A 15,049-nucleotide genomic window follows, 5' to 3' on the forward strand; every position below is an offset into this window, starting at 1 on the left:
AATAACGGAACTAGTCGGGAATGTAAAACGGCTTCTCTCCACTGTAACACCATCACAAATACATTACTGTATTCATTTTACACAAATGTTTTATAGATATCAACTCACAGACATTAAATAAGACTGGCTAGTCTTGTCTCCTTGATGAACTTTTGCACACGAGGTCACGTACACATACAAGTAACATGGTTAAGATGCTGCGACACACAGTGCCCTGGCCTCCAATTCTACAATATAGTAATACGAGTCTATTCACCAGTCAATAGTTTAGAAATAATACACATACACAACCTTTCCGGTTTCTATTTTCCAGGCCCTCTTCCATCCCTCAATCGTTCACACCCTTCATTCACAGTGAGGCTTAAGCATGGGAGAATGGGACTCCATGAAACAGAGAACGAAGCACCTTAATGGAGTCTAAATCGAGGGAGGCCTCAAAGAAGCACTTGATGTCATCCCTCACACACACAAACACGCACACACACATAGCCTCTTGGATTCCAAACGTGTTACACCCTCAGCAATTGACACTAACACCCTCAGACCCCCCTTCACTCACTTAATCACTCTCTCCCCCATCTCCCTCTCTATTTCTCTCTTTCTTTCAACGCCTATGGTTCAAAAGCTGTATTTCTGGCTTACTAGATTGGAGCACAAAGGCTTTTCTTATGCATCTTGGAGAAGCCCCACTAGAGGCCTACATTCCTGTCTGGGTACCCAAGAGCACATAGAGAGGGTTGGTTTTCTTTCTTCTCATGACCATTTCCATACAGGATTAAGCCACTTGGCTTTTGGATGGTGCATACTATATTTTTTAGCCACCCCCTCACCATTCTCAGAGGCCTGAGGTGAATTATGGGTAAGACAATCAGCTCATAAACTACCTCTTTTAATGTCTATTCACACACACTGTCAGGGCCAAAGTAGGTATGAGTGGAATAACATCTCAATGGTAGTGAAAGGATCTGCTCAACTAGGAAAGCCTTTCAGCTGCCTCACAGTAAACCGCTGTTCTCATCTTCCACCGTTTAAATAGACTATCCAAGAGGAGCCCAAACAAAGCTAGGAAGAAATTATCAACAATTTTTTGCCACTATTTCTGACACCTGATTGATGTGAAAATTTCATTCAGACTTTTCTAAGCTTTTCTGCTGTGAGCATTCAGAAATAAAACAGGGAATAGGGTCAGAAAATGGTGGGTGAAATTGGAATGTTCCCGGCCCAGAATCCCCCTCTTTCCCCCTCTCTTCATCAGAATACATTAATATCCGCAAGTGTTGGCTCAGGCGAAAAATACTCATTGACTAAACAAAGTGCACAGTGACTTTGGGGTCTGGGATCTTCAAATAAACCCTCACTTGGTGTCATGGGGACCAGGAAGTGGAATTAACTGCTATATTAGCTGACCTTCATCTTGTTGTTTCTCCAGACCTGCCTGGCTGGGCCCCATGGTGGCCTGTAACCACGGTCTCCAGGCCCAACAATGTGGACATTTCCCTCAGCAAAACACAGGCCTGGGGTTTACTGAGCAAACAAGCCAAGCTCTGCCAAATACACTCGCTCCCACATTTCACAATCACTTTTCCCCTTGCCTTTTTTCCCTTTTGCTGTTGCACCACCGAGGAGCCAAAAGAAACCACTGTACAACTCTGGGTATATATGGTGTGAAAGGCCTGAAGATGATACTGAAGTTGATTCACGGCATACATTTAGTGAGAGTGAGGTAGACAACCTTATATTTTCAGGGTGACTTGGTATGTTCAGCGCTTCTAGCATGCTTGTAAGCCTCCAAAAGTGCTGCCCTACGATTTCCATAAAGTAAATGTGCCACAATACATATTGTTGAGACACTGCTGAAGATATCTGTCTCAGCATCTGGAAAGATGGTCTGTGTGGAGAATTACCTTGTACACATTGAATCACTATGCAATGAAAATGTTAGAAACTGTACTAAGAAAACTCTTACCATGTTGCAGTATGTTTAGGGGCATCGGTCTGGTTTTTCCATTACTGTCTGCCTGTAGTTCCTTCCTACAAAAAGCACAGTCAAAGCAAAGTGCTCATAGGATGCTAATAAATCAGGCCTTTTGGTTGTCGGATTAATACAGGAAGACATCAAACAGTTAAGAAGGAACATAGCTGTAACTGCAGAACACTGCGGAGAACTAGGAAATCAGTCTCCTTTACTACTTGACTGCCTCATGGTCCCTGTAACGAATAGAGCATCAGGTACTGCATTAATTCTTCATGTAAGAGAAAGATTTATCTTAGAAATAGAGTAAAGAGTGCAGAGCGCTGTGGTGACAGTAGAGCTCTGTGGTGATGGTAGAGCTCTGTGGTGACGGTAGGCCTTAAACATTTTAGCTGAAGAGTCAGCTTGGTGACACCAGCAGTCAGGATCAAAGAGGAACAGACACCTCCACTTTGGACATCAGCTCTAATGCAGCTACTCCAAGAACACGGGGTGATGTTCCAATACGAGTTCAGCATCGGCATCAAAGCAGCATTGACATCAAAAGCCAAACATCAATACAACATCAAAAACACCTCTGATGGCAATCTTCCACGGGGTCAGAAAAGGAAGGCTTGGGTCAGACAGGAGGCTTAGCCACGGGGAAGGCCAATTCCAGCCCCCTGCCCTTACTGAGTGCACAACAAACACATCTCTGGAAAATGACCTTAGACTACCAGGACATCAAAAACTTTGATCTGCCTGGTTGCCAGATTTGTGAATTCATTTAAAAAAGTTAATACTGTATGTGTGCACTTTAAGGGCTCTATTTTTGCTGCCATTAAGGCAGCGCTAGTTTCAAACGCACATTAGTTTGTAATTTTGGCATGTAAAAACTGGTGCACTGGCATTTTCCAGCCCGAACACCAAGTTCGGTAATTTACCTGTCTTATATCAGCTCTCATGGGCTCAGTTGGGCGGGGTGGAAATATGGTTCTAATAACATGGTCCACAGTAAAATATCAGGCAGCGCTGATGGGAATATTTAAGACCAACCAAAAGCTGTTTTAAAAAAAATAAAAAAAAATAATCATAATAATGTAATTGAACCTTTATTTAACTAACTAGTTTTAGCGGTAACACAGTTGGTTATGGCATGAATGTTGACAGCGGAAACGCAGCCTACTGTATCCAGCCGTGATGCACACTGCCCATATACGCATGGAACAACAGTAGCCCAATGTGCTTTTGGTGCTTGTATATTCCCCATTTTGTTTTATTTGATTAAAACCAAGCATAGCCTCCCCTCCTCTCAATTATTATTTTTTTGTCTGCCTAATGCAATAGCGAAGTAGTCATGACTGTCGATAAATGGTTTGGCTCCTGAGACAGCTTGGAAATACATATTTATCACCAAAGCTTTATTAAAATATCAAGTTTGAGAGGAGTAAAACAGTGAGCTGCCATTCCCTTTATATCTATGCACAGTAGGCAGGCCCACATTATTTTTGCCATGCAGGTCCTGTTTTGGACGTGCGTAAAACCCCCTCCATGATGTAGGCTACGTGTCCATGCCCATCATGAAATGAGAGCTGAGAACCTGGGGCGGCAGGTAGCCTAGTGGTTAGAGTGTTGGGCCAGTGACTGAAAAGTAACTGGATCAAATCCCCGAGTTGACAAGATCAAATGTTGTGTTCTGAACAAGGTAATTAACCCAAGAACCAGAAGGCCGTCATTGTAAATAAGAATTCGTTCTTAACTGACTTGCCTAGTTAAATAAAGTTTACATTCATAAAAACCCTCGGTGAATACCTGTATTAAGAATTTAGCTGTAAAAAAAAAGGTATTGTTTTCCGTTTCATATGTTCAAAACCCAAGACGTCCCCTAGAAATACTATAAAGAAGGCTGGTTAAACAGCAATGCGTGTCTTCTTTAAACTAGCGATTTTATGATCATTACATTTTATTCACCTTCCTGTTATTATGGTGACAATATCCGTGGATCGCTTGCAATGCAATTTCTGGAGATGTGTGAATGCGATCTGATCTGCAAAATGGTTCCGATTATGTTCATAAAACATAGGCCTATTTGGGAGCAGTATAACGGTGAGTGGACATTCTCCCTTTCTATTTATATTGGGTCTTTGTCCAGCTACTGTGAAACGTTTGGATGTGCGTAAACCAACCATATTCTGCAATGTTTTAACATTATATGCCCATGGGGAGAAACTATGGTGCCTGTAAGTGTGACCGAGCCTATTTAAAACAAGTTGTTGCTGTCACGGATCCCCCGGTCCTGCTGCTCATTCCGTTCACCAGCTCCGGAGGTCTAAGTCACTGGTCTTCTAGGAGTCACTGAACTGGATTCATTACCACCAACCCTGGACTGTCTTGTCTCATTAAGCAAACCTGGTTCCTATTCCCCCTGATTAGTATGTGTATACATGTGCCCTCTGTTCCCCATTGTCTTTGTCGATTATTGTCCCATGTCCGTTGGTACCTGTGAGCTGTTGTATCGGCTTTCGTGCTACGTGTTATTGCGCACTTGTTATTACGGGTCTCGTTCCGTGTATTATTTAGAGGTTTACACCTCGCTCTATTGTTTGGGTTAAAACCCTGTTTATATATATATACTGCTCAAAAAAATAAAGGGAACACTAAAAATAACACATCCTAGATCTGAATGAATGAAATAATCTTATTAAATACTTTTTCTTTACATAGTTGAATGTGCTGACAACAAAATCACACAAAAATAATCAATGGAAATCCAATTTATCAACCCATGGAGGTCTGGATTTGGAGTCACACTCAAAATTAAAGTGGAAAACCACACTACAGGCTGATCCAACTTTGATGTAATGTCCTTAAAACAAGTCAAAATGAGGCTCAGTAGTGTGTGTGGCCTCCACGTGCCTGTATGACCTCCCTACAATGCCTGGGCATGCTCCTGATGAGGTGGCGGATGGTCTCCTGAGGGATCTCCTCCCAGACCTGGACTAAAGCATCCGCCAACTCCTGGACAGTCTGTGGTGCAACGTGGCGTTGGTGGATGGAGCAGGACATGATGTCCCAGATGTGCTCAATTGGATTCAGGTCTGGGGAACGGGCGGGCCAGTCCATAGCATCAATGCCTTCCTCTTGCAGGAACTGCTGACACACTCCAGCCACATGAGGTCTAGCATTGTCTTGCATTAGGAGGAACCCAGGGCCAACCGCACCAGCATATGGTCTCACAAGGGGTCTGAGGATCTCATCTCGGTACCTAATGGCAGTCAGGCTACCTCTGGCGAGCACATGGAGGGCTGTGCGGCCCCCCAAAGAAATGCCACCCCACACCATGACTGATCCATCGCCAAACCGGTCATGCTGGAGGATGTTGCAGGCAGCAGAACGTTCTCCACGGCGTCTCCAGACTCTGTCACGTCTGTCACATGTGCTCAGTGTGAACCTGCTTTCATCTGTGAAGAGCACAGGGCGCCAGTGGCGAATTTGCCAATCTTGGTGTTCTCTGGCAAATGCCAAACGTCCTGCACGGTGTTGGGCTGTAAGCACAACCCCCACCTGTGGACGTCGGGCCCTCATACCACCCTCATGGAGTCTGTTTCTGACCATTTGAGCAGACACATGCACATTTGTGGCCTGCTGGAGGTCATTTTGCAGGGCTCTGGCAGTGCTCCTCCTGCTCCTCCTTGCACAAAGGCGGAGGTAGCGGTCCTGCTGCTGGGTTGTTGCCCTCCTACGACCTCCTCCACATCTCCTGATGTACTGGCCTGTCTCCTGGTAGCGCCTCCATGCTCTGGACACTACGCTGACAGACACAGCAAACCTTCTTGCCACAGCTCGCATTGATGTGCCATCCTGGATGAGCTGCACTACCTGAGCCACTTGTGTGGGTTGTAGACTCCGTCTCATGCTACCACTAGAGTGAATGCGCCGCCAGCATTCAAAAGTGACCAAAACATCAGCCAGGAAGCATAGGAACTGAGAAGTGGTCTGTGGTCAGCACCTGCAGAACCACTCCTTTATTGGGGGTGTCTTGCTAATTGCCTATAATTTCCACCTGTTGTCTATTCCATTTGCACAACAGCATGTGAAATGTATTGTCAATCAGTGTTGCTTCCTAAGTGGACAGTTTGATTTCACAGAAGTGTGATTGACTTGGAGTTACATTGTGTTGTTTAAGTGTTCCCTTTATTTTTTTGTATATACACATGTGTTTGTTTTGGGCTTCGTCCCCGTCGTTGTCATGACGTACTTTATTTTCGGTGGAGAAATAAAAAACCCTATTATGTATTCCTGCGCCTGTCTCCTATCATTATCCAGCGTGACAGTTGTTTTGTTTAGAATCTTATTAGAATTGTTTGTTCACTTTTCAGGGCTTACCAATAATTTAATCTTGCTTATTGACAATGTTTGGTATGTCCATGCTCAGCCATAATGCAATTTACAGTAGGCCTAGCCCCTTTATCAGTGTGAATGCTATTGAAGCCATGCAATTACTTAGAACAACGTAGAATGCTAGTTAACATATTTAGCAAAGATAGGTGTACATTTTGTTATTTCGTTTCTGTAAGCCATTTAGAATTGGAGTTGTTTCCAAGGCAATACATAAGACTGTACATGCACAATTTGAAGCAACCACATAGTTCGAACATGGAGCACGTTCTGATTGGCCAGTGAGGGGCCAAGCCTCCACACACCCACAACTTGTTTATTCATCAAAACCCAGCCCTTTTGCGCCAACGCCAGCAAGTTCGCCAATGATTGTGATAGTGAAAATAGCAAAAATATTTATGACACACCCCTGAACCTATAGTTAACTCCTGCGCTTAGATTGACCATTGTGTTAGGTTTGTTAAAATAGAATCCTAAGAGTAATGTTTTTGTTGTCTTTACTAGTAAAAATAAACATGCTTTATGTGTTCCTGAAGTATTACAGCAGTGTGAATATAAACTCAGCAAAAAAAGAAACGTCCTCTCACTGTCAACTGCGTTTATTTTCAGCAAACTTAACATGTAAATATTTGTATGAACATAAGATTCAACAACTGAGACAAACTGAACAAGTTCCACGGACATGTGACTAACAGAAATGGAATAATGTGTCCCTGAACAAAGGGGGAGTCAAAATCAAAAGTAACAGTCAGTATCTGGTGTGGCCACCAGCAGCATTAAGTACTGCAGTGCATCTCCTCCTCATGGACTGCAGTCGATTTGCCAGTTCTTGCTGTGAGATGTTATCCAACTCTTCCACCAAGGCACCTGCAAGTTCCCGGACATTTCTGGGGGGAATGGCCCTAGCCCTCACCCTCCGATCCAACAGGTCCCAGACGTGCTCAGGAAGGAAATCACGAAGGAAATCAATGCCCCCAGCACTATTGCTGGTGACATTGTCATGCTGGAGGGTCATGTCAGGATGAGCCTGCAGGAAGGGTACCATGAGGGAGGAGGATGTCTTCCCTGTAATGCACAGCGTTGAGATTGCCTGCAATGACAACAAGCTCAGTCCGATGATGCTGTGACACACCGCCCCAGACCATGACGGACCCTCCACCTCCAAATCGATCCCACTCCAGAGTACAGGCCACTGTGTAACGCTCATTCCTTCGACGATAAACGCTTATCCGACCATCACCCCTGGTGAGACAAAACCACGACTCGTCAGTGAAGAGCACTTTTTGCCAGTCCTGTCTGGTCCAGCGACGGTGGGTTTGTGCCCATAGGCGACGTTGTTGCCGGTGATGTCTGGTGAGGACCTGCCTTACAACAGGCATACAAGCCCTCAGTCCAGCCTCTCTCAGCCTATTGCGAACAGTCTGAGAACTGATGCAGGGATTGTGCGTTCCTGGTGTAACTCGGGCAGTTGTTATTGCCGTCCTGTACCTGTCCCGCAGGTGTGATGTTCGGATGTACCGATCCTGTGCAGGTGTTGCTACACGTGGTCTGCCACTGCGAGGACGATCAGCTGTCCGTCCTGTCTCCCTGTAGCGCTGTCTTAGGCGTCTCACAGTACAGACATTGCAATTTATTGCCCTGGCCACACCTGCAGTCCTCATGCCTCCTTGCTGCATGCCTAAGGCACGTTCACGCAGATGAGCAGGGATCCTGAGCATCTTTCTTTTTGTGTTTTTCAGTCAGTAGAAAGGCCTCTTTAGTGTCCTAAGTTTTCATAACTGTGACCTTAATTGTCTACCGTCTATAAGCTGGTAGTGTCTTAACTACCGTTCCACAGGTGCATGTTCATTAGTTGTTTATGGTTCATTGAACAAGCATGGGAAACAATGTTTAAACCCTTTACAATGAAGATCTGTGAAGTTATTTCGATTTTTAGGATTTATCTTTGAAAGACAGGGTCCTGAAAAAGGGACATTTCTTTTTTTGCTGAGTTTACAATAGTTAAAGGTTATGGAATCTTTACAAATGGCTCAAATGCCTATTACCTTGCTCCAATGATCGCCAGCATCCCTTCTCATGCAGGGAAAGGCCTGTGGTGCCAGCTGTGGTCGTGGCAATCCCTGTCATTACAATGCTATGGGAGGGTCAGGAAACCAACACAATGATTCCTGGTCCCACCCAGTGCTGGACATGTCATGTTTGAGATGCCTGATAGGGAGAGGGATATAGACTGATGGCTCCCATCTGGACACAGCTCCTTCTTTCCATTGTGATGGAGGACAGAGTGTGATAAACATGCCTGGGAAATGTCTGCATTTGTCGGACCAAAGATACCAGCCCGTCCATCCTCTTGAAAGACCACAGCTCTGAAACCTTTTCAGTTCAATGGTTCTGCATGGGGTGACACTGTGCGACACCTGCCACACGCACATGCCAGCCCACACACAAACAACGGAGAAAGCCATGCGGTATATTTTCTGTTTACTGTACACTGCACGTAAATCAACAGGTATCCTATTTGTTTTGTTGAGAAAATAACAAGCACTCAACATCCAGAACATTTGAATTTAGAGGCAAGCTGATGAACTGAATCTCTCTGATGGCACGGCTCCACTAACGGAGTGTGGCAGTGCATCTCAGCCCAATATACTGCTAATCACACAGAGGGTGGCGGGAATCTTTCAGCATCTTAATAAGCTGTGTCTAGTTGTCTCCACCTGAGTCACTGCATCATATTATTACCTGTGTCTGGTAAAACAACTCCCGCTAAATGGAGAAATACTTTTGATCATATCATTGAGATTGAAATGCAGAAACTCAAAGTCTAAAGGGAAAGTTCACCCATTTTTACGTGGCCTTATTTTCATTCTTTCTGTGCTTGTAGTTGACCCCCCCAACATTTTTTTAAATATATATATTTTGTTTCGTTGCATAGACAATTGATTGTCACATTTTGCTGACTTTCCATTCATTATAATAGAATATGCAAATATGTCTAACACATTAGAAAACACTCCACACCAACTCATATTACACTCTTTTAAAAAAGGTTTCCGGTAAGGGTTCTTCGGCTGTCCCCATAGGAGAACCCTTTTTGGTTCCAGGTAAAACCCTTCTGGGTTCCACGTACAACCCTCTGTAGAAAGGGATCTACATGGAACCCTAGAGGGTTCGACTTGAAACCAAAAGGGTTATTCAATGGGTTCTCCGATGAGGACATCTGAAGAACCCTTTACAATTCTACAATGCGCCTTTTTTTCTAAAAGTGTACATCAGAATCCCATTCTGAATAAAGACTCTGCACTAACGTTTTGAAAACATTTTCCACTGTGCCATAAATCCATGTTTGAATGATACTATTTACAACAACAAAAATATGCAAATAAGGACATTTTAAAAAGAAAAACTTTAGTGTTGAGACATGATTCAGAATGGGATTGTGATGTAATAGGAGTTGGTGTGGAGTGTTTTAGAGCGTTTTCTAACATGCTTTAGACACATTTTCCTACTGCATTATAGTGAGGGCAAGTGATGACTCAGCCAATTGACGGTGTGCGTGTTTTGCTGGGTTACATGCAGAGGCTTTTCAGGGTCAGTCTCCTGGGCTGTTCCTGACTCATTCTCACCTCATTGTTAGTAACTAAGTGATAACCATTAAAGCCTAGTTTTGCTCTTAGATCACTTACACTCTTTTCCCCTTTAAGTCTGTGATTACATCCAGCAGCCAGCTATCCTTTCTGACTCAGAGAATTAATTAGTGCTCAACAGTGGAGACTCCTCAGAGGAGGAAAGGAAGGACCATCCTCCTCAGTGAAATTTAATATAAATACAAATTGTGAAACATTAAGTCATCCTTTTTAGATAAAACTATACCAAATATATTCATATGTCACCAAATAATTTATTAAAACACACTGTTTTGCAATGAAGGTCTATTGTAACTTCAACAGCACTCTCTGGGGTAGCATCATTTTGTAGCCGGAGGACAGCTAGCTTCTGTCCTCCTCTGGGTACATTGACTTCAACACAAAATCTAGGAGGCTCATAGGCCTCACGCCCTTCCACAGACCTACATGGTAATTATGACGACCTCCAACCAATCAAAGCTTTTGCAGTATGTCACGGTTGTCGTCGGTTAAGGAGGACCAAAACGCAGCAGGTATGTGTACGCTCATCTTGACATTTATTAACTCAGAATGAACACACCAAAACAACAAAACGAACTTACGAACAACGAAACAGTCTTGAAAGGCTCACTCGGCAAAACAAGAAACACACCACCCCTAACCACATAAAACAAATACCCTCTGCCACGTCCTGACCAAACTACAATACCAATTAACCCTTATACTGGCCAGGACGTGACACAGTATGAACTCACATGTTGTCCATCCAATCATAGGATTAGGATCAGAGAATTAACCTAATATGTTGTATTGGGGTTGTGCGAATTAAAACCAAGGGTCGACCTCTGCCTGAGATCAGTTTCACGAAGAAGGATGAAAAGGTGAGGGCGTTGAATACCAATTGGGATCAAAAGTATAGCTGGTTAACAGGGAGGCTTTCATCAAGCAGCCTGTATTGCTGGCCTTGCCTGCTTATGGAAAGTCTGAGCCTTGTGCGAAAGGGCGGTACAGTAGCCTCCAGAACATCTATCGTTCAGCTAAACCGCTAAACAAAAGCAGGGAGCATACAGAAGCCCACATCAGATTTAAGCTTCTGGGAAAAAGCCGCATCGATCTTGACGAAGGTCTGCGTATTCAAACAGCGCAACACAACGAGAAAGTAAGAAGAAACAGGGATGTTCTCAAGCGGCTTATCAACACCACTGTGTTTTTGGGCATGCAAGTATAGGCTTTTAGAGGATATGACGAGAGGGAAAGTTCCGCTAACAAGGGCAACTACAAGGAGCTTGCAGCGGTAATTGCACGTTACGATGCTTTACTTGCTGAACATATGGAACTTTCGACTGTCTTTTCTGGGATGTCGAAATCAATTCAGAATGATTTGATAGCTTCCATCGCATCATTCATTTAAAGTTAGATGAAAGAGAGAGGTTGACGCAGCGCATAATTTCGCACGCACTCAAGTAGGCTTTCCACTTTCCTCCGGTATTTTTTTAGCAAAGATAACCCAATCACTCCAGACAGACACAAGCAAAACCTACTTCCATAAATGTTGCAGCAGCCTAGGCTACACCTAAACATTAGAGATCTGACATGCTGTATGGGATGAAAACGAGGCCATTTTTCAGTCTGATCAACTGTAGGCTACTAATAAACACTGTCCATTTGTTCAGGGTAAAATAATTGGTAACATTATGTATTTATAGTGCCATTTAAGGGCTTGTAAGTAAGCATTTCACTGTAAGGTCTACACCTGTTGTATTCGGCGAATGTGACACTTAACATTTGATTTCAACTCATTCTTAGCATTTTTGTCTAACTGTATAGTGTGTTATTGTTTTTTGTCTTCCCAGTCAAGTCCTTTCCTGCACTGAAGTCAAGCCTCTGAACGCCTCAACTCATGCCTCATACCCTCATTCAATCACTGCTGTGTACCCTTTCCAACACTGTATGTAGCCCTCTCATTCCCATTCCCCATAATATTGTACTATAAATGTCTTTATTAAATGCTTTAGGTTAAAATCATTAGTCTTTGACGATTTTTGAAACACTCTTTGTCGTCTCCGTGCGTTCCGCGCCTATACCGTGGGCCTCCCACCCTCCTCAATTTTTAAGTCATCAGCCTCCACTGGTGCTCACCCCCTTCCTACATCTTTAAGGTGGCCAGACTCCAATGAGAATCACCCTCTTGGGCTGACTGAGGATGTATGTGATACCTCTCCTCTTTGATCTTTACAGAACCAGGATGTAATACAGAGAAAAGGAAAGGGTGGTGTCACTCTGTGTTCTCTGGTCTCTGCCAGCCTTCCGGTCTGGATTGGAGTAACATGGGGATTAGTGACAGTCACATTCCAACTCTGTGTGCTGTGGTCACTCACAAAGGCATTCTCACAACATCACCACATACTGCATCACTGCTGAATGCCTATCAGGAAGCAATTGTCTCAAAGGAAGAGGTTGGACTCCTTCATTGGCCTTCCAATCACGACACCTTGTTTTCCTCCATCGTTTATATTTTACAGTGTCTGTAACAGTGTGACCAAACCCAGTTCTTAAAGACTGAATGTTATTCACGCTTCTGTTTAGAGTTTACAAGGTTTCTATTAACACGTATTTCTCGTAAGCCGCCGCTTATTGGACACAAAGCCCCAAATAACAACATTCAACTAAAGGCTAATATGTGAAAAACTGGCCTTGTTTGAAATTAATAGGCAATGGAGTTTGTGGACAAAGAACTGCATGAAAGCAGAATTAATACTTCACACCCAAGAAATACATCACAGTGCTGTGAGACCCATTATTGGCCATCTATCTGGTTTGGGCATTCATTAAAGCTGCATGTTTCAAATTATATCTAAGCCATCACAACACCTCACAAGCACCCAGTCTAGGTATTATGATATTTCCAACAGCCAAAGACCAAATTGAGTAGATCATTGAGTCACTGTTTACTCTTATATCAAGGAGAAGTTATGCACTATTTTGATAATATTGACCACTTTCAATGGACTTTCCTCAAGAGAATCATAGGTCAAAGTGTCCAGACATTGACTTCCCTTGGAGCGATCCTTCCAATGGGGGATTACCGGTATGACAGCTGTAACACACTGAAAGATGGGAATCATTAACCACTTTAAATAAGATGTCAGATCCTTGAGGTCAGGACAGCATCAATAAGACTGCAGACCACGAGCACTGGAACCTGTACGTGACTTTTACTGGGACAGGCAGATCATATCGAATAGATAGATGTGGGCCAGAATCCTATTAGAGTATGTTCCACATCAATGAAAAACTGTCTGGAAACCGTGGAAACACTCTCCTCATAGACGCAACAAAGGATCGGTCTGAATGTGTATGTGTGTTGTGTGTGTGAGAGTGTGTGTCCGTGTGTGTGTGTGTGTTTGTGTGTATATACACTGATTTGTATATGACTGCAGTATGTGCATGTGAGAGGCCTGACCACGCCCCCTCTCCTCTCTGGGGGACGTGGTGTGAAAACTCCAGGGTGTCTCTTCTCCCCCTCCCCGCATCTGGCTCTCTGAAGTGTCTGTGAACACATGAAGTCATTAGTTCCACCTCCGGCTGGACCCCTGCCTGCCTGATCCACACTGATGTGATCTCACAAAGGCCAGGGCGGCAGGGCGAGCCCTCCCTGAAGACCCATAACCACACGGGCACCAGAACAAATAGCTCAGTGCTTACTCATGTCTCTGGACCTCTTTATGGCAGGTGATTTCTACCCTTTTCAGAGAACGCCGAACTTCAAAGTACCGCCAGTCACCCCATTCCTTCTCTCGCCTTTCTCTCTCTTCCCTCCTCACGGCGCCACGTAGCTGATTCCTACTTATAACCGAGTAGTGAAACATAAAAACAATAACAGCAGGAATCATTGAGCTATGTGTTAGTATGGCCACTTTGAAGCTGAGGGGGGTCTTCAGCATTGGACCATAAGGTGAATTGGGACATCTGGAGGATGCTGCATAGTGTTGGTCTTAGATATACTCCCAGTCTTATTCATATGAGACATATAGCATATTCTATTGTCAATGCAAACAAAAGTCAATCAGTTTTGATCCATTTGATCAGTTGATCAAGGCGTTTTGAGGAAAACTGTGATAATTAAGCTGTCATTCTTGTCAGCCTTGGAACATGGAGCCAGGAGTTGATCAGTGACCTGATACTATTGAAGTAGGATAAAGGCTGAGAGATTACTGTACTGATACAGATATCCCTTTGAATAGTCAGCTCCCATTCAGTTGGAGTAAATCAACATCTAGCTGCCTACATGATAGGCTGTCAGAGGTGGGTGGTAAATAAACCTGCTGTACAGATGTGAGCCACTCTATTGTTAGCAGTAAAGAACACATGACCTCACCCCTCTAAGGTCAGACCTGTCTTTAACTATTCGCCACAGGACATATCCAACATTCTAAGCCCATACTATGTACAAGTTAGGTGACTGTCGGTTGATCCTGTTCAATATGCCACATACTGTATCTATTAAAGTGGATCTATTTTTTTAATAATATGCAATAAATAAATTACTGGTACCTAATTTGTCCTTAACTCCACTATTTGTTGATTTGTAACAAATGCATACATATAATTGGAGGCTGCTGTTGACGTTACTATACCCTAAGCTTTGCATGTCTTAACGTAATCTAGCACTTTCTGGATCAAAGTTAAAATAGCTATTTGCTTGATGTGCTTGATTAGGTAGGAATGCCTTTAATTTCATATTAATTTAATTTCCTTCAGCCTGAGATCATGGAACAGAGTGAGCCAGCGTATAGGATGTTGGCCATCTTTTGAAGTGTTGAAAGGGGGGAAAGGAGGAGATGGAGAGCGGGAAATGGATGGCAGAGAAGAGATGCGTGAGGCATTGGAGGTTATCCACCAGCTGAGGAAACACCGAGGCTGGCTGGGAGAGGTTGTTTGTGGTGAACACAATCTCTGCAGCCAATGAAAATGTTTTGGTAGAAAGCGCTTGAAACAACTTCCCATCAGCACAGGAAGAGAGATCCCTCTTCAGTGATAGGAAACACTCGTACTTACACACACAGACAGACAT

The sequence above is a fragment of the Salmo salar genome, chromosome 03 (genome assembly GCF_965601325.2).
Source record: "Salmo salar chromosome 03, fSalSal1, whole genome shotgun sequence".
Lineage (NCBI taxonomy): Eukaryota > Metazoa > Chordata > Actinopteri > Salmoniformes > Salmonidae > Salmo > Salmo salar.